The sequence below is a fragment of the Ranitomeya variabilis genome, chromosome 5, assembly GCF_051348905.1.
Source record: "Ranitomeya variabilis isolate aRanVar5 chromosome 5, aRanVar5.hap1, whole genome shotgun sequence".
NCBI lineage: Eukaryota > Metazoa > Chordata > Amphibia > Anura > Dendrobatidae > Ranitomeya > Ranitomeya variabilis.
This window is the reverse complement of record NC_135236.1, coordinates 658,634,146-658,659,394: the sequence shown is the minus strand read 5'-3', so window position 1 is coordinate 658,659,394 and position 25,249 is coordinate 658,634,146. Positions and strand designations below refer to the sequence as shown.

The 25,249-nt window shown below is 41.6% G+C and overlaps 1 protein-coding gene across 2 annotated transcripts in view; it reads right to left on the bottom strand.

Moving 5' to 3' along the window:
• PRMT8 (protein arginine methyltransferase 8) overlaps nucleotides 1-25,249 on the bottom strand; it is a 188,835-nt gene that overhangs the window by 66,644 nt on the left and 96,942 nt on the right. The gene's annotated exons all lie outside the window — the stretch shown is intronic.

Below are 25,249 nucleotides of genomic sequence, written 5' to 3'. Positions count from 1 at the left end.
TATAAACAATGAAGAAAGCGGCAGCACTCACCAAACTTCTTATGCAGGTCACTTTATTGTGTCGGTATCTTCACGGCACGGGGGTGTATTTACAAGGTAATGTGGCAGCTGAACAACGGCCGTTTCGCACCTATCCGGTGCTTCAACGGGAACCCGTTGAAGCACCGGATAGGTGCGAAACGGCCGTTGTTCAGCTGCCACATTACCTTGTAAATACACCCCCGTGCCGTGAAGATACCGACACAATAAAGTGACCTGCATAAGAAGTTTGGTGAGTGCTGCCGCTTTCTTCATTGTTTATACTGATGACATTGGTTACAGAAGAATTTCTAAACTACTGAAGGTTCCAGTGAGCACCGTTGGGGCCATAATCCAGAAGTAGAAAGAGCATCATTTTGCCATAAACCGGGCTTCGACCAGGTGCTCCGCACAAGATTCCAGACAGCATAGTGAAAAGAATTATATTTAATAGAATTGTTGTCCATAAGCCAAGGACCACATGTGGAGAGCAACAGAAACACCTGGAATCAGCTGTTAAAATAGTTAAAAAAAACTTATAAGTAATGCACTTACCCTCCATGGCCTGTATGCACGCTCACCACGCAAGACTCCATTGCTGAACAAAATGCATGGTCAAGAGCGTTTTAAAGTTTTCTTAACAATATTTAGACAAACCTGTGAAATACTGGGTGAATATAGTCTGCTCAGATAAGACCAAAATTGAACTCTTTGGATGCCATAATACATATAATGTTTGGAGGCCAAAAGGCACAGCATATTACCCAAAAACATCATACCACCAGTGAGGTTTGGTGGTGGGAATATCATGGTGTGGGGATGTTTTTCAGTATACGGCACAGGCAAACATCATATATGTGAATAAATAATGAAAGACAAATGTACAGAGACGCTCTTGATAAAAATCTGCTGCCATCTACCAGTATGATGAAGATAAAACGAGGGTGGACATTTCAGCAAGACAATGATCCCAAACACACAGCCAAGGAAACTTTCAATTGGTTTCAGTGCAAAAAAAAATAAAGCTGCTAGAATGGCCGAGTGAATCATTGGACCTGAATCCAATAGAAAATGTATGGAAGGAAATAAAGCCCAGAGTTCATAGAAGGAGCCTGCTGGACTTTTAGAATCTGAAAGGTGTTTGTGTGGTAGAATAGGCCAAAATCACACTTGAGCAATGCCTGCGACTAGTTTCTCCATACAGGAAGAGTTTTGAAGCTTCTTGACCAACAAAGGCTTTTGTATCAAGTATAAATTAAAATTATTACACATAACTTAATCTGTGGTTTGAATTCTTTGCCTGTGTTGATTGGATGGGTTGTTAGGCTACGTTCACATTTGCGTTGTGCGCCACAGCGTCGGCGCCGCAACGCACAACGCAAACAAAAACGCAGCAAAACGCATGCACAACGCTGCGTTTTGCGCCGCATGCGTCCTTTTTTTCATTGATTTTGGACGCAGCAAAAATGGAACTTGCTGCGTGCTCTGCGCCCGTACGCGGGCGCCGCAGGGACGCATGCGGCGCAAAACGCAAGTGCGACGCATGTCCATGCGCCCCCATGTTAAATATAGGGGCGCATGACGCATGCGGCGACGCTGCGGCGCCCGACGCTGCGGCGCCGACCGCAAATGTGAACGTAGCCTTACACCTTATCCGAGCACGTCCGCTCATCACTATACAGAGGAATAATCCATACGTATGAGAACACGTAAATTACCTACTCTGACAACAGGCATTTATTTATCACACATATTAAAATGCCCTGCTGAATTAATATAATGTAATTTATAGCATATCACTGCATTGCCTAGTCCACGGCAGCGTTCCGACAGCTGTCAGCAGAGTATAGCGAGTCGACCCCGCAGCTCCCTGACAATTTATTATAACTAATGGATCTAATGTACTTAGTTTAGAATAATATAATAAAATTATAGTTGAAATTTCATTAATGTCACTAGAAACACAGGCAGGTGTCGGCATTGGATACCACATACTGGTTGCAATTCTGCAGATATGAATAGCGTGTTCACACAAGGCATTATATTTCAGTTTGTGCGGGGGAGGGGAGACTTTCTATTCGAGTTCATTCGAACTATAATAGTCCAATTAGTACAGAATTCATATCCAGAGAGTATTATTCATTGTAAAGGCTTTTTCTGTTTTTTTTTTGAGTATTATTTTAAATATTTCACCTTTCCACTTGACCTATCCAAACATATGGATATCACAGAGGGGTGCTCAGCTAAAAAACCTGATTGAATGGTCCCTAGCTGTCTTCAGAACCCTTAATGCTGTATCCAGGAAATTTAATACATAGGAATCTATTTTTTTTTTTTTACATGTAATACTCCATGTCTCCAGCAGTGGCCGCTATACTATTATATGGCTGGTTATAACTTCTCCCAGCAATGATCGCTGATCTCTAGGGATTTCCCAAGCCAGATCCACTAGGAACAGCTAATTTTCACACCGGCATGTCAAAAAGAGATGATCAAAATGAGATGATCCTTATAATGCTCCAAAAAGTCACATTTTTGGGCACGTAGCTATACAATTTGCAGAATAACTCAATTAACTCAAATGCTCATAGATCTATATGAGGCTTTTAATTCAGGTCAAGAGACCCGCAATTGGGTCATGCAAAGATTATGTTACATAAATATGTGAATTCAACCCTAGTCAAACCCCTATTCCCAAGTTATACCCCAGATAACCCCTCTAAAACCAATGATACATTTCACTTGCAATACCACTCCTCGCCACCTGGTGTGCTATTAAAAAAAGAACATGTTCATGATCAGCCAAAAGCTATCTGTCTTGCAAAAATTTATATTTTGGCATTTGGTGCAAAAGTAGAAAATAACCCATATGGATCAATGTTTTACAGTTCAGGAAATTATATAGTGTACCAGGGGTGAAAACATATATTTGTAAAGGCGTTTATGTTGTTTTATTACTATGCTGTTGGACATTATCCCATTTGTCCTATGTAATCTCGGGTAATACGGTTGCTGAAATACTCTTGCAATCTATTATTGGGGAATGGATTTGTTCTGCCTGGGAGCCTTCATTGAGAAATATATATATAGGGAAAACTATTAATTGGTAATTGATTGTTATGGCTGTTAACATTAAGAAAGGAACAAAAAGGGAAAGAAAGAAAACTCATTCTGAAATTGATTATTTTTGTCTGGCCAACTTTCACTAAAAGCAGATTGATTTTGTGAGATTTTAAAACACTCCACTTAATCATGATTTAAAAAAAAAAGCAAAACACATTACCCACGCGTGTCACAAGTCAATTTCTAATCCCAGAAATTAAAAAATAGTGACATTCTCCATCTATTGCCATATTACTGATGTATTCGTCACTGGTAATGTTCATAAAGGGGAATATCCCTGTAATATGCATAAGTCTACAGCTTATTGATATAGTACTTCAAAGAAAGCAAGGGATATCGCCTAGTAATATGGCATGCTTCAAAAACAGCACACATCCAATGTAGGAAAATAGAAGCATTTAGCCATGGAGTATATAAAAAGGATTTCTTTTATTTAAATATATCCATCAAATAACATATACATTTTTTATTGTCAATAAACAAGTTAAAATTGGGGGTAAAACTGCACAGAGAAACCACCGCCAAATACCACACAGGCAATAAGTGAATAACATGAAAATCAAGAGGTTATTTTCCTTAAGGGTAAGTATAGATGCTATTCACCAAGTATTACACCTATTCCATGGTGTGTCCTATAAATTGCACTAATGCGCTAAAAGTCTGAATCTTTTTATATTGTCTACTTGACCGTAATGGTACCAAAATAATAAATGTTACGTTAAGGGTCCCAATGCCCTAAGAAGGTCTGACTTATGGAGACATGGAGTCACAAATGTAAGAAATCAATTACCTGTGAGTAATGGCGGCGACCCAACCCGGACGCGCGTTTCGCCTGTGGCTTCGTCTGCGGGGAACGAAGCCACAGACGAAGCCACAGGCGAAACGCGCGTCCGGGTTGGGTCGCCGCTAGGGTTGAGCTACTTTTGCTTTTTTAGGATCGAGTTGGGTTTTGTGAAACCCGACCTTCTCAAAAGTCGGATCGTGTGAAATCGGCCGATTCTACTGTAAAGTCGGGTTCCGGTCCCGGAACACGAAACCCAATGCAAGTCAATGTGCATTCATATCTCTCTCCCTCTCTCTCTCTCTCTCTCTCTCTCTCTCTCTCTCCTCCGTGCATATATTGTATTTGACTCCGGAAACCACTGCAGCCCAAACGGTAATATGGCTCTATGACGCCGCAGAAACCGGGCCGGAACCTATGTCATCACGCTGCCCACAATTAATTGGCTGAAAAAATAAAAAATGGCGGGGAAGGCGTCATTCAAAATGCGACTTTGGCGCCAAGATCGCGTACCGCATGGCCGACCCCACGCTGGGATCGGGTCGGGTTTCATGAGACGCCGACTTTGCCAAAAGTCGGCGACTTATGAAAATGACCGATCCGTTTCGCTCAACCCTAGTCGCCGCCATTACTCACAGGTAATTGATTTCTTACATTTGTGACTCCATGTCTCCATAAGTCAGACCTTCTTAGGGCATTGGGACCCTTAACGTAACATTTATTATTTTGGTACCATTACGGTCAAGTAGACAATATAAAAAGATTCAGACTTTTAGCGCATTAGTGCAATTTATAGGACACACCATGGAATAGGTGTAATACTTGGTGAATAGCATCTATACTTACCCTTAAGGAAAATAACCTCTTGATTTTCATGTTATTCACTTATTGCCTGTGTGGTATTTGGCGGTGGTTTCTCTGTGCAGTTTTACCCCCAATTTTAACTTGTTTATTGACAATAAAAAATGTATATGTTATTTGATGGATATATTTAAATAAAAGAAATCCTTTTTATATACTCCATGGCTAAATGCTTCTATTTTCCTACATTGGATGTGTGTTATTGATATAGTAGATGACAGTTGGTGCTTACAAAATTCTATGGAGAAGGGAGGGGGAGGAGCTGGAGGAGACACACATTCTAGGGAGGAGCCAGAGGCAGACACAGATATTCTAGGGAGGAGCTAGAAGCAGACACAGATATTCTAGGGAGGAGCTAGAAGCAGACACAGATATTCTAGGGAGGAGCTAGAGACACACAGACATTCTAGGGAGGAGCCAGAGGCAGACAGACATTCTAGGGAGGAGCCAGAGGCAGACACAGACATTCTAGGGAGGAGCTAGAGACACACACAGAGATTCTAGGGAGGAGCTAGAGGCAGACACATACATTCTAGGGAGGAGCTAGAGACACACAGACATTCTAGGGAGGAGCTAGAGGCAGACAGACATTCTAGGGAGGAGCCAGAGGCAGACACAGACATTCTAGGGAGGAGCTAGAGACACACACAGACATTCTAGGGAGGAGCTAGAGGCAGACAGACATTCTAGGGAGGAGCCAGAGGCAGACACAGACATTCTAGGGAGGAGCTAGAGACACACAGACATTCTAGGGAGGAGCTAGAGACACACAGACATTCTAGGGAGGAGCTAGAGGCAGACAGACATTCTAGGGAGGAGCTAGAGGCAGACACAGACATTCTAGGGAGGAGCTAGAAGCAGACACAGACATTTTAGGGAGGAGCTAGAGGCAGACACAGACATTCTAGGGAGGAGCCAGAGGCAGACACAGACATTCTAGGGAGGAGCTAGAGGCAGACACAGATATTCTAGGGAGGAGCTAGAGGCAGACACAGACATTCTAGGGAGGAGCTAGAGGCAGACATGTGTCGTCTTGAGCCACTGGAAGTACCGCTTTCCCTCCTTTTTTCCACATGTTGTGTTGCAAATTCTCCAGATACAACAGTTGTAGTTTTTCATAGAACTTTATGAGCACCAAGTGTCATCTCCTATCTCAGTAATGGAAAAATCTGTTTTCACTGACAACAGGTTTTACACTACTACTTCCAATAGGTGACAGTAGAGTACAAGTCCTCTTCCTTTCTGAAGAGGCAATATGAGTGTTTAATTTCCCAGAGAAGCATAGCATGGCCTACAAGTCTCCTTACTCTGGCATGTCAGACATGTCACTCTCCACAAGGAGACGTTTGAATTGAATGGTGACAAGTCTAAAAGGGTATTTAAAGGAAAGTGTTATCAAAAAAAGAAATACTTTGTAAATAAGATTTCAATAGTAAAGGAATTTTTAAAACTTTGTTAGTAATACTCGGTACCGGGTCCTTCAGTGTTTTATGGGGATGTCACGGTGGCCCGTCCCGGTCCGTGGCCCTTTTAGGGACGTCCAATAAAAGATAGAGTTTTTATGGTTTTGGGAAAGGGGAAATGTTCGTGACGCCACCTGTGGTATTCGGTCAGGGTGACCGACGCTGCTTAGGGGTCCGCTGGGGTGATGTGATGGCAGCTAGATGGTATACCTTCCCCCAGGTGAAGTATGTCCCCAGGGCTTCCCAGAAGCAACACAAGGTTGCAGTCTCTTTACCTTTTACTGAAGGCTTCAGCATCCACAATCCAGGGTACAGATCACAGGGCAGGCAGAGTCCGGCCGGTTTGGAGGCAAATCCAGAGTCCCCTTATCCAGGTGGAAATCAGTAGCCTTCCTCTAGCACCTGGGTGTTGTAGTACCTCCCTGCTGAGCTTCTCGGTAAGGTCCTCACAACTTTTGTAGATGTTCTAGATGTTACTTCTTCCTCTCTGTCCCCCAGATGGTGTGGATAGGACAAACCCGTATGACTGATGGCCTGAGGCTTTTTACAGGGACCCTAGAGACACCCCAGCCACCACAATTTGCCACTGTATGTCCTAGGTATTAAGGTCGGGCAGCCAATGTGGAATTGACTGTCCTGCCGGTCTCTGGAGCAAGGCTTGGAGACGGTTGCTCCCTCGGTGTTCCGGCCACCGGTTTCTGCACCTCAGAAGGAGGCAGCCTATTGCAGGGCAGAACTCCTCCCGGTGTTTTCTCCTTGTGCTATGACTTTGTTTCTCACCCTCTACAACACAATTCTCTTCGTGTCCTTTCTTAGGATGCTGCCGCACGTGGGGCAGGCGCAGCTCCGTGTCTTTCTGTCTAGGCCTCTGACAGGATCCCACCCCTGTCAGGGACCCTCTGTCTGCAGCTCCGATGTTCCTCCTTCCCCCTGTCTGCCTGACAGGTGTTGCCTGGACAAAGCCCAGCCAGCTTCTGACTAACTTTCTATCCAGCCCACCAGTTTTACCCTATTGTGAGACGTGCCCTAGTAGATAGGAGCAAGGCTCCCCCTGGTGGTCTGGAGTGTGAAGTGTGGTGTATGGTTTGTGATACATGGTAGGAAGATCTCCTTTATTGCCAGCTGTGACATGTGTTATCAGTCATTGTACAGGAGGAGGAGGTGAGCTGTGACATAATCTACTGTGAATGGTGGATCCTGTTATCTACTGTACTGTATATAGAGGTGTTATCAGTCACTGTACAGGAGGAGGAGGTGAGCTGTGATATCACCTATTGTGAATGGTGGATCATGTGTTATCTGCTGTATATAGAGGTGTTATTAGTCATTGTACAGGAGGAGGAGGTGAGCTGTGACATCACCTATTGTGAATGGTGGATCCTGTGTTGTCTACTGTATATAGAGGTGTTATCAGTCATCAGTCATTGTACAGGAGGAGGAGGTGAGCTGTGACATCACCTATTATGAATGGTGGATCCTGTTATCTACTGTATATAGAGGTGTTATCAGTCATTGTACAGGAGGAGGAGGAGGTGAGCTGTGACATCAGCTATTGGAAATGGTGGATCCTGTGTTATCTACTGTATATAGAGACTTGTCAATATAATCTTGTCTGTGATGATAATGAGACTTCTGAAAAGTGTTCCGTAACAAACATTGTCTAAAATTTTTTTAAAAATACAAAAATCTGTTTTATATCGTGTTTTTTTTTTTTTTTTAAATTCCCTGTAAATCATCAATGCAGTTCGTGATGGAAAGTTATAATAATGCATCCTACCCTTAGCAGATAGAAATCTAATGTCTAGGGACAGATTTCCTTTTAGAATGACTGTTTTCTACATGTTTCAGCTGTTAATATCAGAGACTTGTCTATGAAAACTTTGTAGTTATTATGCAGATAAAGCCACAACACATTCTACTGTCTGATTAATTGCCTAAATGAAAGGTCAGTTGCCTCCTATAACAATCTTGGAACTCATTTTCCTAAAAAGAAATCTTCTATTTTCAGGGGATATTAATCAGACAGAAAATGTTTCTGAACTGGACACAAACTCCATCTGGCATAACCATAATGACGTGCGTCCAAGCGAGGAAGAGCAAAACCAACTACTTTTAATTAACCTGTTTACACAATATAAACTTATCTCTAATTATGAATAAACGTTTCATTATAGTAATTCTAATAAATTAGGAAAAAAGTGTGTGCAGGTTCTTTTAGAAAAGGCAAGGAATAAACACCATGTAATGCCTTATGTCTCCTGTAGAGGCCGCTGTATAGGAATCAGTCACATACTGGGCTTAAACTACCAAAAAAACCTACTCTGTTTTTTTGCTGGATAAGTTATATATTAAAATATATGAACCTTGTTTTTCTGGAGAGGGATTAAGCCAAAAATACCCTTTTTTTTTCTTTTTTTCTCTGTTACCTGCCAAGGTTCAGCAATGGGAGGACAAAGGAAGCCACCTTTAATTACTTAGATGCCACCGTAGTACGGAAAGTAGATTTAATGGCCAATATCTGATATTTGTTGTTGCTGTGGGAGTCCTGTCAATCACCTGCAGAAGTTGTAAAAGGGCGGAGCCAGACTAGACTCATCTTTGGCTACATCCCTGGGCGGAGCCAGACTAGTCTCATCTCCGGCTATGTCCCCGAGGGGAGCCAGACTAGTCTCATCTCCGGCTATGTCCCCGAGGGGAGCCAGACTAGTCTCATCTCATCTGCAGTTACGTCCCCAGGAGGAGCCAGACAAGACTCTCTGGCTACATCCTCAGGGGAACCAGACTAGTCTTATCTCCGGCTACATCTCCGAGTGGAGCCAGACTAGTCTTATCTCTGGCTACGTCCCTGGGAGGAGTCAGACTAGTTTAATCTCTGGCTACATCCAGACTAGTCTCATCTGCAGCTACGTCCCCAGGCGGAGCCAGACTAGTCTCATCTTTGGCTACATCCCTGAGTGGAGCCAGACTAGTCTCATCTCTGGCTACATCCCTGGGCAGAGTCAGACTAGTCTCATCTCCAGCTATGTCCCCAAGTGGAGCCAAACTATTCTCATCTCTGGCTATATCCCCAGGCAGAGCCAGACTAGTCTCATCTTCTGGCTACTTCCTCGAGCGGAGCCAGACTAGTCTCATCTCTGGCTACATCCCTGGGAGGAGTCTGACTAGTTTAATCTCTGGCTACATCCAGACTAGTCTCATCTGCAGCTACGTCCCCAGGCGGAGCCAGACTAGTCTCATCTTTGGCTACATCCCCGGGCAGAGTCAGACTAGTCTCATCTCCTTCTATGTCCCCGAGTGGAACCAAACTAGTCTCATCTCTGGCTATATCCCCAGGCATAGCCAGACTAGTCTCATCTCCGGCTATGTCCCCAGGAGGAGTCAGACTTGTAACATCTCTGGCTATGTCGCCGAGCAGAGCCAGACTAGTTTCATCTTTGGCTATGGCCTGGGGGCACCCAGACTAGTCTCATCTGCAGCTACGTTCCCGGGCGGAGCCAAACTAGTCTCATCTTTGGCTACATCCCTGAGCGGAGCCAGACTAGTCTCATCTCCGGCTATGTCCCCGGGTAGAGCTAGAATAGTCTCATCTCCGGTACATCCATGGGCGGAGCCAGACTAGTCTCATCTCCTGCTACATCCATGGGCGGAGCCAGACTAGTCTAATCACTGGCTACGTCTCCGGGTAGAGTCAGACTAGTCTCATCTCCGGCTACACTACCAGGTGGAGCTAGACTAGTCTCATCTCCAGCTATGTCCCTGGGTGGAGCCAGACTAGTCTCATCTCCAGCTACGTCCCCGGGGGGAGCCAGACTAGTCTCGTCTCCAGCCTCCGTCAGTCAGTTAGCAGTGAAATGGCGCTCAAGCGCTTGGCGGTAAATTACGGCATCAATACTTCTACGGATTAGCTTTTCTTTTTCACAGGGAGAAGAATCTCCGATAGCGACAATGAACTCCTTTTCATTTCTGCATCTCCAAAAAGAAAGGAAGCAAAGCTTTCCCAGGCAGGACAGAGAAGATCTGGCCAGGTTTTATAGGAAGAAGTAAGGAAGGACCCGATCAGAAGCAGCTGAAAACGAAGCTGCAAGTTTCTAACCAGCATAGAAAGAGTCATTAACCTCTTCAGCACCAAAGGAAACCAAACACAATTAATATGGGATCCAAATACACAGGCTAAATGGAAGATCTGCGATTCATAATACGCAGTGATCTTCTACCCCCGGATCTCCAAGGTTGGTGTGACACACTCGTCACATAGACTTTGCTTTTTGTAGCAGTAAAGAGTTTTACAACCTGGAAAACTTTAGCATTTTGATGACTTTTTGGACCAATGTTTTACTTAATTCATGTGCTCTTTTTTTTTGTTGAAAATCCGCCTCTTGAGATGAAAAGTCAAAAAATAATGTCACCCCTGGAAAATAAATCAGTCTGTTCCAAGCCAACCTTTACGAAATTGAATCGGAAGAGTAAAGCGCACACTGTATTTACTTGTATGAGAAGAGGTAATGATTGCCTGTTAGATGGCAAAGAGAGCGATTGCCACAAATGCCAATGTTAAGACAACAAGAAAATAACATCTACAAGTGAGCACTTGGGCGTTTTTTTTTTAGATATTTGAAGAAAACAAAGTTGGAGAATATCTGGTACTGAATGGACGGCACTAATGTCAAACCTATCCCTGATAATGTCAACATAATTATTGAATGACCACTCCGGAAGATGGTGCACAATGCAGTAAAAAGTTGCTTAGACCCCAAACTAACATCATCTACAGTAAAATCCTTATAATATTGATTACGTCCATACCTTTTTGTGTTATTATAAGCTCATGCCTCCGTTTTATAGAAATCCATTGGTAAATTTTTATGCAAAAACTGACAGTTCACTCTTTTCTGTGACTTGTTCCCCTGCCCCAGAACTCACTCAAGTACCGTCATTCCTGGGGGCGGCGCATGAGCAGTAAGGTTTCGATAACGTTCGAAAGCAAAATTATCGATCTGCACTAGTGAATGAATACGCCTGCGTGAGATCTCGGTCACGGGTGCAGGTCACAGAGAAGAGTGACCTGTCACTCACTGTCAGAGGCAGGCGGGGAAAGACCAAGACCAAGCCCCTTGTACTTTCGGCTAATTTCCATGACTTGCCAACGAATTTCGATAAAATGGAAGGACGGACTTATAAAATAGAGGTATGGATGTCATACAAATTACAGGGACTTTACGTAAATGACATTAGTTTTGGGTCTAAAAACCTACTGGTAGGCTCCCTAGGCCTGATTTGTGGCAGTATATAATTCTGGAAAAATCAACCACAAGACTGTGCAAGAGGGTATATACATTTTTAATCTTAGATCAGGGGATGCCTATCCTCCCCACATATCTAATTCATTTTACGCTTTCTGACTATACCCCTAATCCTGTGATATTTTTTGTATCTTTGTGTGTCATATCACTAATTGAGTTTTAATAATTATTAATAAAAGATAATTTTAGAAGTTTTTCTTTGGGTACTTTTTTTTATATCACCATAGGGCCGTTTAGTGCTCACTTAGTGCCAGACAAAGCTAAAGTGTGTCCCTTTTCTGTGTTTATACATTTTTGCAATTTTTTTTCTTCTGCAGCTTGCAAATGTTTCTATACACTGCAAGCTGCTCTATGCTCTTGATGCCCCAAACCATCAATACAGCTAATGGGTGACCTGCTTCTAAGCTCACTAGTGTGCACAGGACTGTTCATGTGCATGGTTCTGGTGCTATAATCATGTATTTATGGTGTATTCATGCACTGATGACTATTCTGTTGATATATTCATGTTCTGATGATAATTCTGGTGATGTATTCATGCATTCAGGATTGGTCTGGTGCTGTATTCATGTACTGATGATGGTTCTGATTACATGTTAATGTACCGATGATGGTTCTGGTAGTGCAGTCATGTTTTGAAGGTGGTTCTAGTGCTGTATTCATGTGCTAATTAATGTTGGATATAGTGCTGGTAAGTATGCAAAAATGATTATTTGGTCCTGTATTCATCATGTACTGATGGTGGTTCTAGTGATGTATTCATGCACTGATGATTCTGTGTTCATGTACTGACAATTATGCCGGTCTGGAATTCAAATATTGATGGTGGAACTGGTTCTGTATTCATATACTTTTGATGGTTTTAGTAATGAATTAATGTACAGAAGATGGGTCTGCTTTCTGGTGATGTAATTTTGTTCAGGTGTTATATTCTGGTTGCTCATGTACTGACAGTGGCTCTGGTGCTGTTTATGTACTGTATTCATGTACTGATGGTGTTTCTGGTGATGTATTTGTGAAATGATGATGTTCTGGTGCTATGTTCATGTACTTATGATCGTTCTGGGGTTGTATTTATGTACTAATTGCTATTTTGTTGCTGTATTCTTGCATTGATCATGATTCTGGCAATGTATTCGGGTATTGATGGTGATTCTGGTGCTGTAGATATATCAATCCATAACTTGTCAGATGATATTCTAGACGAGGCTTTTCTTCTCTCCTGACATGAGACGGCACATTGAATTTGCAATTGAATGGCACACACTGTTCCTTGTCCCATTCTGTCCATCACCTAGATTTTCATATCCAAAGGGAAAACAGTGCAACTTAATGTCGCTATCAACAATGTTTGCTGTTATCGATATAATGGTAAAGTGGGTACAAACATCATCATCTTGGGAGGCAGGTCTACATGGTGTCATGTTACAAGCACCAATACCTCACCATAACTCTCCAACCAGTGTACTACACATAGAGTTGCATAGTCCATAGGAAGTTCCAACCAGAGTTTATATAGCGCCATCCTATTACAAAAGTACCCAGTGAATGCTATACTTTACTGAATATGCAGTCAAACAAAGGTTAAGTATAGCTATTGAAGCTCACATTGTGCCAAGAGTGTAGAAAAGGAGTCGCATAGTGCTCACATCTTGGTAAGTGCGGTCCACAGAGTACCAGTGAGTGCATTTTTTTTACAACAGAAGAAAACAAAATAATATAAAACAATAAAAAGAAAAAAGTACCCAGAGAATGCCAAAGTTTACACAACATATTGCTTAGCCTGTGGCCAAGTAAAGTGCTCACTGAGTGGAAAATACAGCCAGGGAGAATAAATAAATTGGATTTTTTTTTCACAGTACACAGTACCAGCAGATGATTTGGAGTGTTATGCTGGTACATTAAAGGCTATGTATACTTTTGTAATTTTTTTGTGGTTCATTATGTCACTTTTCTCTTTTTTCTATGTGTTTTTGCAATTGCATTCTTTTTATTTTTAAGCATTTACTTTCTGACGCTTGCAATTTTTTTTCTATACATTGCAAGCTGCTTTATCCCATTCCTGTCTAACTTTATCAGTGTTGGGTGCCTCCCATCTGAGCTCAGGAGTGTGCCCAACGTGTGCCCAGCTCTGGTTCCAATCTGTGGGGAAATCAATGAGCATTTCCAGGTCTGTGAACATTTCCTCACCTGGATAGTGCAGCTCTCCTGAGCAGAAAATGTCTGCATGCTCTGCTCTCTTTCACTCCTGGAAGTGCTTGGGAAAGGAGCGCATGACACCAGCTGAAATCTATCAGTGATTAGAAAGCAATCCTGCCACTTAGCGAATTAGATGGAAGTACAGTTTTATCAAGAATGCCTCTATACATTTTTCCATTTATCCTTAGCCGTATGCTGAAAAACAGCCCCACCCCATGATATTCCCACCTCCATACTTTACTGTTGGTATGGTGTTTTTTGGGGTGATATGCAGTGCCTTTTGGCCTCCAAACATGGTGTATATTCTGGCATCCAAAGAGTTCAATTTTGATCTGATCTGACCAGAATAAATTATCCCAGTATTTCACAAGCTTGTCTAAATGTGCTTGAGAAAACTTTAAATGCACAGTGCCTTTTGGCCTCCAAACATGGAGTATATTCTGGCATCCAAAGAGTTAAATTTTGATGTGATCTGACCAGACAAAATTATCCCAGTATTTCACAAGCTTGTCTAAATGTGCTTGAGAAAACTTTAAATGCACAGTGCCTTTTGGCCTCCAAACATGATGTATATTATGGCATCCAAAGAGCTCAATTTTGATGTGATCTGATCAGACTATATTATCCCAGTATTTCATAAGCTTGTCTAAATGTGCTTGAGAAAATTTTAAATGCACTTGAAAATGTTTTTGTTCAGAAATGGATACTTGCGTGGTGAGCGTGCATACAAGACATCGAGATTGAGTGAATTATTGTTTTCTTTGAAACAATTGTACATACTGATTTCAGGTCTTTATGTAGCTCTCCACAGGTTGTCTTTGGCTCTCTGACAACTCTTCTCTTTTGATTCCTCAGTCTGGAACCTTGTGGGGAGCCCCTGGTCGCCCCCGGTTTATGGTGAAATAGTGTTCTTTCCACTTCTATATTATGGCCCCAACAGTGATCACTGGAGCCTTCAATAGTTAAAAAAATTCTTCTGTAACCAATGCCATCAGTATGTTTTGCAACAATAAGGTTGCTAAGGTCTTGAGACAGCTCACTGGTTTTACCCATCATGAGATGTTTCTTGTGTGGCACCTTGGTATTCAGACACCTTTTTATAGGCCATCAGCTGACTCAGCTGATATTATTTTTCACTAAGTGGCAGGATTGCTTTCTAATTACTTATAGATTTCAGCTGGTGTCAGGACTTTTCACAGCTTTTTGCACCTCTCTTTCTTCATGTGTTCAATACTTTTTCCCCGTGTCTTATTTCACATTGTTACACATAGCTTAATTTATGGACCTCTATGGTTTGATTTTTCTGCCTTTCTGGATTAAATGGGTTGTGTTACTGACATCTGCTGAGAATTTCATGTCAATAGCACCTTTAGAAATATATTCACTTAGAAAATTGGTGACGGGCTCAATACTTATTTTACCTGGTGTATAGTGCTATAGTGCTCATCAAGATAAAAAGTCAACCCAGAAGCAAAAATAAATTGGAACTTTTCTCTTTTTTCATAGTGTCGTTCCTTTATACCGCCACATATGTATACCATACGTCAGGGAATAGAGGACCAGTGCTCTGCATTAAGGCAATCTTCCTTGAGTGTTTTTCAGCGAGGGCTCATATTTACACTTTTTCCTGCCTGGCAGAGAAGCTCCCCTGATGTTTTGCCCAAGGGCATCTAGAAATCTGTTACTTGTCCATCATTTCATGTCACTTTACAACTCGCTCTTCTAAAATTGTTCTTCGACGCTCAGAAATTGCAGATACAAATGAGATCTTTGGCTGTTTTTATATTGATTCAGAAAAGAATTTGGGTAAACCTATTTAGATTGATGGACTTGGCTGTCAATCTACATCCATGGATCTGACCATGCGATACTTAAAGGGATGCAAGACTTAAATATAAGCGAAACGGTAGAAGTCAGCGGAACCTAACCTATTCCGGTCCTGCTTTCTGCCCCTATAGGAGAATGATGGGTGACTGGGCACCATCTGGATCTGTAATATAACCCCATTTATACATACACATAGTAAAGTTTCTGCTATGCTGGAGGATGTCCAGCGTGCGGTGCAACACAAGGGGAACACCGGAGAAGGAGACCCTGGCGATAGGGAGAATGGAGAGGAGTCACCTCCTAACATAAATCTGAGTCTGATCCCGGCACTCCCTAGCGTCCCTATATGGGTCCTTCCCCCACTGTGCGCGATCACAAGCCTATTTCCTTGCTGGTCCTGAAATTACCTTGTCTAGTGCACAAGCCAGCGAGACAATAGTCCCACTACTACAGTAAGACAACACAAAGAAGGTACGACAAAAGGTGGGAAAAGACACAACGAATAACACTTCTCAGCTTCTCCAACAGGAAACTTCACTGCTGCAACTGTAAGGAACATCTCAGCTTATCCAGAGACAGGCTGCTCCAAAGAGGTCAGTATAGAAGAACTATAACCGTCAAGGAATGAAGCTAGGAGTGGGTTTATATAGTGGAAGGGGGTGGTCACAAGGTGCTGCAGCTGAGTACTCAAGCTCCAAGTTCATAGCCAGAAGGGAAAGGGTCCTTAACCCTTTCAGCACCGAATGAAAGTACATCCACTCCAATTTAAGGTAAATGACAAACGGATCCCAAAGGGGACCTGCGATCTAATAAACATAGCGACCTTCTGACCTCCACGTGACAGTTCCATAAAAGGACGACTATTTCCCAACCTTTGGCTCGCCAGCTGTTGCAAAATAAAAGTTTCCACCATGCTAATGGCCACTAATGGAAAGCTCTGTGCCTCCAGCTTATCCATCAGCACTTTCCATTGAAATGCAAAACAGCTGCATCAGTTTCCTGAGATAGGGGCTAACTTTCCAATTGCTGGGGGTCCGACCGACATGGTCCCCACTGATTCCGAGATCCAAGGCTCTGAAGAGTCCAAGCTGAATGGAGAGGAGGTCAATCATGTGCACTGCCTCTCCAGTCATTCTAATAGGAGCATCAAAGATTAGCCGAGCGCCGTGGTCAGAAATCTCTGGTGCTCCCAACTATCACAATCAACCTCTGCTCCATTCAGAGGGTCACGGTGGTCGGACCCCAAGTTATCCACTTTCCTCTCAATAGGGGATAACTTTAAAAACTTGAGATGGACCATCAATGTTTTATCGGTGGGGGTCTACCCTCTATATTTAGAATACCTCTAAAGGAGTATTCACATCTTCAAACTCATATCCCAATATGTAGTAGGTGTAATAATAATAATATTAGCAAACACCTCTTATTAGAAATGTAGTATAGTTCTTCTGATTAGCTTTGTTCTTACTCCATGTGCAGGGCATTGCAGTAGTTTAGGTATCCATGGCTACGACCAGTAACAACTGTCACTATATGAGTGGTCATAACCATGGATACCTAGACTACAGCAACGCCTTGCACATGGTGTAAGCCACATAGCTAATCAGAAGAACTATACATTTCTAATTGAAGGTATTTGCTAATATTATCATTATTACAAATACTACATATTGGGATATGAACTTGGACATGCGAATACCCCATTAGGGATATGTATATTTTTTCTTAAATGCCTGTATATGGGGCTAAAAATAATTTTTGCATTTGGGTTTCAATAAAAACTTAGCACAGTTTGGCTTTTACAAACTCTTTGTTTCCCTTCATATTCAATTTTGGTGCGGTCTGTACATCAGGTGAAAGAGGCTAAAAAAAAATTCAGATTAAACAGTTCCAAACGTAACTCTCCAGTTAGAGTGTAAGAATGAGCTCACTGACGGCTTCTTAGTAAACTCATTCCGCAACCAGCAATAAACAGTGCAACACAGAGACTATAGAAGCTGAACATTTGGACAGGTTTTTATTAGACCAAAGGTGGTGAACCCCTCTAAGGAATGATTATTTTAATAATGAATATTTTATTATTTTATACTATTTCCTTTTCTTTTCTTTTTTTTTTTTTTTTTTTTTTTTAAATCCCAGAAAACCTCTTCCCTGAATATGTTGGAGGAGTCAAGACCATGATTTAATCTAGAATTAAATGATTGAAAAATAATATTAAAATGATTCAACATTTGAAAAATGTATAAATAATAAAATAAATAAATATATAAAAAAGTTATATTGTACGTGTATATATATATATATACTGTATATATACATATAAATAAATAATAAAATAAATATATATAAAAGTTATAAAAAACCCTATTTATAATAAAATAAATTAATATATATAAAAAAGTTATATTATACATATATATATATATATATATATATATATATATATAATATTATAACTTTTATATATATATTTTATTTATATATTTGCGTATAATATTTATATACCATCGTTTTTTTTCTATATATTTATTTATTTTATTACTGTATATAGTTGTTTTTATAGCTTTTTTTCTTTTTTCTTTGTTTGCTTCTTATTATAAATGATTGCCGTTGTTTTTAGATATTTCTCTGTATGACAGACAGGTATTTGACTGATATTCACAGGTTCTTCCATGGTGGGGAGAGGTGTCACTGGGGATCTCTTATCAGTGGCACAAGCTTCGGGTATATTTAGGCTCGGATCTCACCTAACCTGTCACATCCTGACACCTATTGTGCCCTCCAGATACCGAACAAATGCATAAAGCTCTATTACTCAGTGGCATTGAAAAACTGGAAAATGTAACTTTTGCAGCATTTTATATTTTATGCACTAAACAGTTTGGGCTTTTTATTATTGTTTTTTTTTCTTCTAGACTTGAGCACAGTAGGTGATCTACGTATAGTGATCTGGGGAGGGCTGAAATGAAAGGGACTTTAACACTGATGGGCTATCCTTAGGATTGGTCATCAATGTCTGATCAGTGGGGAACGTCAACCGATCAGCTGATCCCGGTGGCCGCAGTGACCGAGTGCTCAATCTGCAATCCAAAACCCACTTATTTATCGCAAAGTGCCCTGAATACTGAGGTCTTAGATTAGAAAAAACAACTCCTACATTAGAGCATTATACAGTCTATAGCAAAGAGCTTGTAAGCGCTGCACTCCAAGCCTAAGACACTAGCCACGGATTGCAGTGGAGGTCTGTTCTTGAGAATGGAGAAATCAAAAGTAAAATTGCAAAGTAACCCTTTATCATGATGAAAATAACCCTTTAAGCATGGGATGTCGAACTCAAATACACAGAGGCCAAAGTTAACAGCTTGCACAAAGTCACTCGCCAACCTTGATAATTGTTAAAAAAATGTCTATAATTGAGGACGTTTTTTCTTACCAAATAAAACGATTAACCTTTGGAATTATAGCAAAATAATATAATGTTATGTAACAGCAGTAAAAAGCAGATGGCCCAACTGCATAATTTAAATATATAAATGATACTATAAAATGGCATCACACAGTTCTCCATACTGTATAATGTGCTCAAATAGTGCTCCATACTGTATAATGGCCCGCATGATGCTCCACACTGTATAATGGCCCCACATGGTGCCCAATACTGTATAATGGTCCCATGTAATGCTTCAAACTGTATTATGGCCACATATAGTGCTCCAAGCTGTATAATGTGCCAACATAGTGATCCATACTATATAATTGCCACACATGGTGCTCCATACAGTATAATGGTCCCACATGATACCCTATATTGTATAATGGTCCCACATGATGCTCCATACTGTATAGTGGCCCAACATGATGCTCCACACTGTATAATGGCCCCATATAGTGCTCCATATTGTATAATGGCCCAACATAGTGCTCCATACTGTATAATGACCGCTCATGATGCTCCATACTGTATAATGGCCTCACATAAAAAAAAAATTACTACTCACCTTTGCCCGTTCCAACGCTGATCTGGTCTCTTCATGTATCACAATCCTACCTGTGGGCTCGTGCACCATCTCCTCAGCAATAGCGCCGCCACTCTCCTCAGCCCACGTGCCATCCCCTTCCCTCCTCATCTCTGTCCAGTATGTGCCTATAAAACAACTTGCTGCAGCAGGATCCTCCCCCCATCTGTACTGTATGCAGGACAAAAATGTGCTCCTCCCACTCCAAGTGGGTGGAGTTTCTTCTGGCAATCAGCCATAGATAGAATGGAACAAGAGATTAAAGGGAATCTGTCAGCAGTTTTTTGCTATGTAATCTGAGAGCGGCGTGATGTAGGACATGGGTGTCAACCTCGTTTTCATGATTTATGCCATGAGCCCAAATGAAGTTCACTGTTTTCCTAACTGTGGTGATTATATAATCTAGTTGCAGAACTTTTCCACTCAGTGATTCTTGATGGATAAGGCAATGATATGTTATCAGAGGGTCCTGGCAGTTACTTTTTTTTGCATTTTCTACTTCATTAGTCCAGCCAAGCCTCTTTTTTTTTTCTCCACCCATTGCAGGTGCGCCATCTGAATTTTTCGGAATATTTTCCCAAGCTAGAGTTCCTATGAGTTTCTGCCAGCAGGGGGCGCATTACCGCAAGTCTAGTAAGCTACGTTCCCCTGCTTTCCATTCATTCCCCAGTTTTTACAGCCAGAGACAGCTGCATTAGCTGTCCCCTTCAGATGGATTCACATTGTGGGACATGACTGCGGAGAGGTATGGGATAGTGTTGTTTTTTTATTTTAACTTTTTTTCAGAAGACAAGGGTCGTCATTTGGATTGAGCGTATAATAAAGCTATTACAACACCATGTGAATTTGTTTCATTACAATACTTTTTTCCTAATGTGTGTGTGTTTATTTAACCCTTTATTACTATTGGATTAATAATGGATAGGTGTCTTATTGACGCCTCTCCATTATTAACCAGGCTTAATGTCACCTTACAATAGCAAGGTGACATTAACCCCTTATTACCCCATATCCCACCGCTACAGGGGAGTGGGAAGAGAGAGGATAAGTGCCAGAATAGGCGCATCTTCCAGATGTGCCTTTTCTGGGGTGGCTGGGGGCAGATGTTTTTAGCCAGGGGGGCCAATAACCATGGTCCCTCTCTAGGCTATTAATATCTGCCCTCAGTCACTGGCTTTACCACTCTGGTGGAGAAAATTGTGCGGGAGCCCACTCCAGTTTTTTCCGTGATTTAACCCTTTATTTTAACACCTAGAGCTCCCAAATTTTGCACACACACACTACTAACATTATTAGTGAGGAATATGCAAAAATATAAGGGATATGAAATGGTTTACTATACCTTAGCCATGTCTCATATCCTGTGGGGTTTAGGAAGGAGATAGTAAGAGCCGGCAATTGAATTACCGGCTTTTCTGCTATCTAACGCTGTATGAAATATACATATATATACTATACAGTATGTGTCTCACTGACATATTATATATATATATATATATATATCTCCCTATACTATGTGTAGACATTTATTTTCTCTATTCTAACCTGTCAGTGTGATTTTACTGTACACCGCACTGAATTACCGGCTTTTCTATAAAACACCGGTACGTATTTCTCACAAGTCACACTGATGGTCCGTGCGTAATCCGTATTTTTCTCGACCCCATTGACATTCATTGGCAGATTTTTTGCGCAATACGCTGACAAACGCAGCATGCTGTGATTTTCCATGCCCGTAAAATACAGCTGAGAAATATACGGCAGATAGGAGCTGCCCCATAGAGCATCATTGGTCCATGTGCAATGCGTAGTTTTTGCGCCTCTCATACGTCCGTAAAACTCTCTAGTGTGACTCCGGCCTAACAGTTTGCTTTGGTGCCGGCTCGTTACTGCTGATCTGTGCAGGCGAGAGAGTGCGCTGTCATTGTGCACATCATACAGGGACTAGCCCAGCCACTGAAAACATGTGTCACTGATGACGCTTCAACTCAGATTGGGGGCAAGGGCTGCGGCAGTGACTGCAGCCTCTGCCCCCTGTGATGATGTTTTAAGTTTCCCAGAATGCACTGGGATTCTCAAACTTAGCGTAATTGAAAAGTAGGTAAAAAAACAAAGAAAAGCAATCAGTGTAGCTGATGAATTTTAAAAAATATTAGAAAAAAATATTAGATTATGGCATTAAACAGATAGTGGTTTACGAGGAAAATTAAATTGGATTTCGGACCACCCCTTTAATGTTGTTTAAAAAAAAAAAAAAAAAAAATAGATAAAATATGGATTTGGAAAACCAAAGTGGAAATAAGGTTCCATAATAAGAAGTAGGAGAACGTTGCAGAATCTGCTCAAAAATCCTGCAAACTTGTCTGCGGCTTTTTTTCTCAGATGTTTCTTTTCTTCCTCCTTTTTTCACTCGCCCTCTTTTATGCTTTTGTGTGGATTTTTCCCTGCAGGAGGCACCTGTTGTGGCTTTGTGTCGGGACGACCATAATGTTGGATCCCATTATAGGAAATGTAACAGAAGACGATGAGAACGTGAAAAATAGGTTTCGCATTATGGGAACTATTGGGATTTCACGTTTCCTTTTCATCAAGAATCAAGATGGAGAATGTTTCATATTCTCACGCTTGCTTATTTGTAGGAAGAATGTAGGACTAATATGGGAAATAATAGAACATAGGAGGTATTAATATACGCCTAAATTAATAGAGATGAAGACAATTCTTCAAAATACAGAATTTACCCGAGCATGCATTATGAAGAAAGCTTGGCATGAGTTTACTCTCATGTTCTTCGTCATCTCTACTGTGAAATTCCCCTTTAAGGGGCTTTTTTTATCTTATTTTTTCTCACATTTCAATTAAAACTGCTAAATTAATCTTTTTTGCATCTCAGGAGTTCACCTTATCTCCTCCCTCCTCCTCTTTATTGTCTTGTGCCTTGCTGTAAGACAACTGGCTGCAGCAGGAGCCAGGGTAGGTATCCTGAAGCACCTGCAACCTGAGAGAGAGAAAACAATGCTGTGGTACCAGCAATCTCTCAGTGTTGACTTTGGGAATGAGACTTGCCCGAATACGGAAGAAGACCGATCATTTAACCTGAAGGAACAGCTCAACACAACAAACTCGGCTCTGCCACATCAGGATCAAGCACCAGCCACCAGACTATCTTCTAAGAGCTACAGAACTGTGAGTGTACACCGGTGTTCAACTATGTTAGGATGTAGAGCAGACTTATTTAGCTAGGGAGCTGTAGCATCACAGCCCGATTCGAAAGCCAGGTAGGAAGTGTGAAGAGAGAAGTTTGTAGAAATTGTTTTTACTATTTATATTGAACTTCGCATTGCCAAAGCTGGAGCGCAGCTTGTGTGAAACGCCTCAGCTTTCTCTTTGTATCCATTATTGCCATTATCATTACAATAACTGTTAGTCTTACTTTCCATCATATAATCCTCCATCTTTCAATAAAGCCGGTGTTTTGTTTTTGCCTCCTAGTCTACTGTACCTTATTTGGGTGCTGCCCTGCTGTGTCGTTTGGGCATCGCTACATCCCCACAGCCTCCAACACAAGTATGACTTCCCCACACACAGGTATAATATCCATACAGATCCTCTCACAGTATGACGTCCCCACAGGCCTTCATACTAATGTTATCTCCCCACAGCCACTCGCAAAGTATAATGCCCCACACACACATATAGGTATGATGTCCCCACAACCCCTCACTAAGTATAATGTCACCCAGGGCCGGACTGGGACTAAAATTCAGCCCTGGCATTTGAAGTTACACAGGCCCACTTGTCACATGGTGACTGTATAATATCTTTGTACACTTGTAGGCAGGGCCGGTTTTAGGCAAAGTGGGGCCCTAGGCAAAGTTTAAAATGGGGCCCCAAATGCTAACATATCGCACATCACAAAAGCATTTTGGTTGTATTTATAAGCGCTGATCTCTGGCCGCTAAATGAGTTTGAACAACAATACTGAAGTTGTTCAACACTTGTTTCCCGTCCTCTTTCCACCAGCTGAAGAATAATGATGGGACAAAATGATCACTAATAGATCACTAACAGATCACCATACAGTATCATGTTATTAGCAGCACATCTACAGTTTACACCAGCGATGTGCTGCTGAAAACAATGATTTTTGTTCCAGCAAAAACAATCTGAATATGCAGCATTTTACTTGTTTAGTAAAATACACCCCATAGTCCTCCATATATTATAATGTGCACCACAGTCCTCCATATAGTATAATACACTCCCTATAGTCCTCCATATATTGAAATACATTGCTCAGTCCTCCTATAGCATAATACACTCCTCATAGTGCTCCATATAGTATAATGCACTGCCATAGCCATCCATGTAGTACAATTCACTTCCCATAGTATAATGCACCCCATAGTTCTTTATATAGTATAACGTATTCCTCATAGTCCTTGATACAGTATAATGCAGCCCACATATAGTATAATGCAGCCACCACCCTATAGAATATAAAGCAGCCACCCCAGAGTATAATGCAGCCACCCCATAGAATATAATACAGCCTACCTCCCCATAATATATAATGAAGCCCCCATAGAATATAATGCAGCTCCCCATAGTATATAACACAGCCTCCCCCATAGAATATAATATACCCCCACAAAAGTATATAACAGACACATAGTATATAACACGGCCTCCCCATAGAATATAATATACCCCCCATAGTATATAGCACAACCCGCATAGCAGAAAACACAGCCCACATAGCAGTATACAGCACAGCCCATGTAGCAGTATACAGCATAGCCCATGTAGCAGTATACAGAACAGCCCACACAGCAGTATACAGCACAGCCCACATAGTAGTATACAGCGGAGCCCACACAGTAGTATACAGCAGAGCCCATACAGTAGTATACAGCACAGTCCACACAGTAGTATACAGCACTGCCCACATAGTAGTATACAGCACAGATCACACAGTAGTATGCAGCACTGCCCACATAGTAGCATATAGCAAAGGCCACATAGTAGTATACAGCACAGCCCACACAGTAGTATACAGCACAGCCCACACAGTAGTATATAGCACAGCCCACATAGCAGTATATAGCACAGCCCACATAGTAGTATATAGCACAGCCCACATAGTATACAGCAGAGCCCACACAGTAGTATACAGCACAGCACACATAGTAGAATATAGCACAGCCCACATAGTATACAGCAGAGCCCACACAGTAGTAAACAGCACTGCCCACATAGTAGTATATAGCACAGCCCACATAGTAGTATACAGCAGAGCCCACACAGTAGTATACAGCACTGCCCATATAGTAGTATACAGCAGAGCCCATATAGTAGTATACAGCAGAGCCCACATAGTAGTATAGCAGAGCCCACATAGTAGTATACAGCAGAGCCCACATAATAGTATATAGCAGAGCCCACATAGTAGTATATAGCAGAGCCCACATAGTAGTATACAGCAGAGCCCACATACTAGTATACAACAGAGCCCACATTGTAGTATACAGCAAAGGCCACATAGTAGTATACAGCAGAGCCCACATAGTAGTATATAGCAGAGCCCACATAGTAGTATACAGCAGAGCCCACATAGTAGTATATAGCAGAGCCCACATAGTAGTATATAGCAGAGCCCAC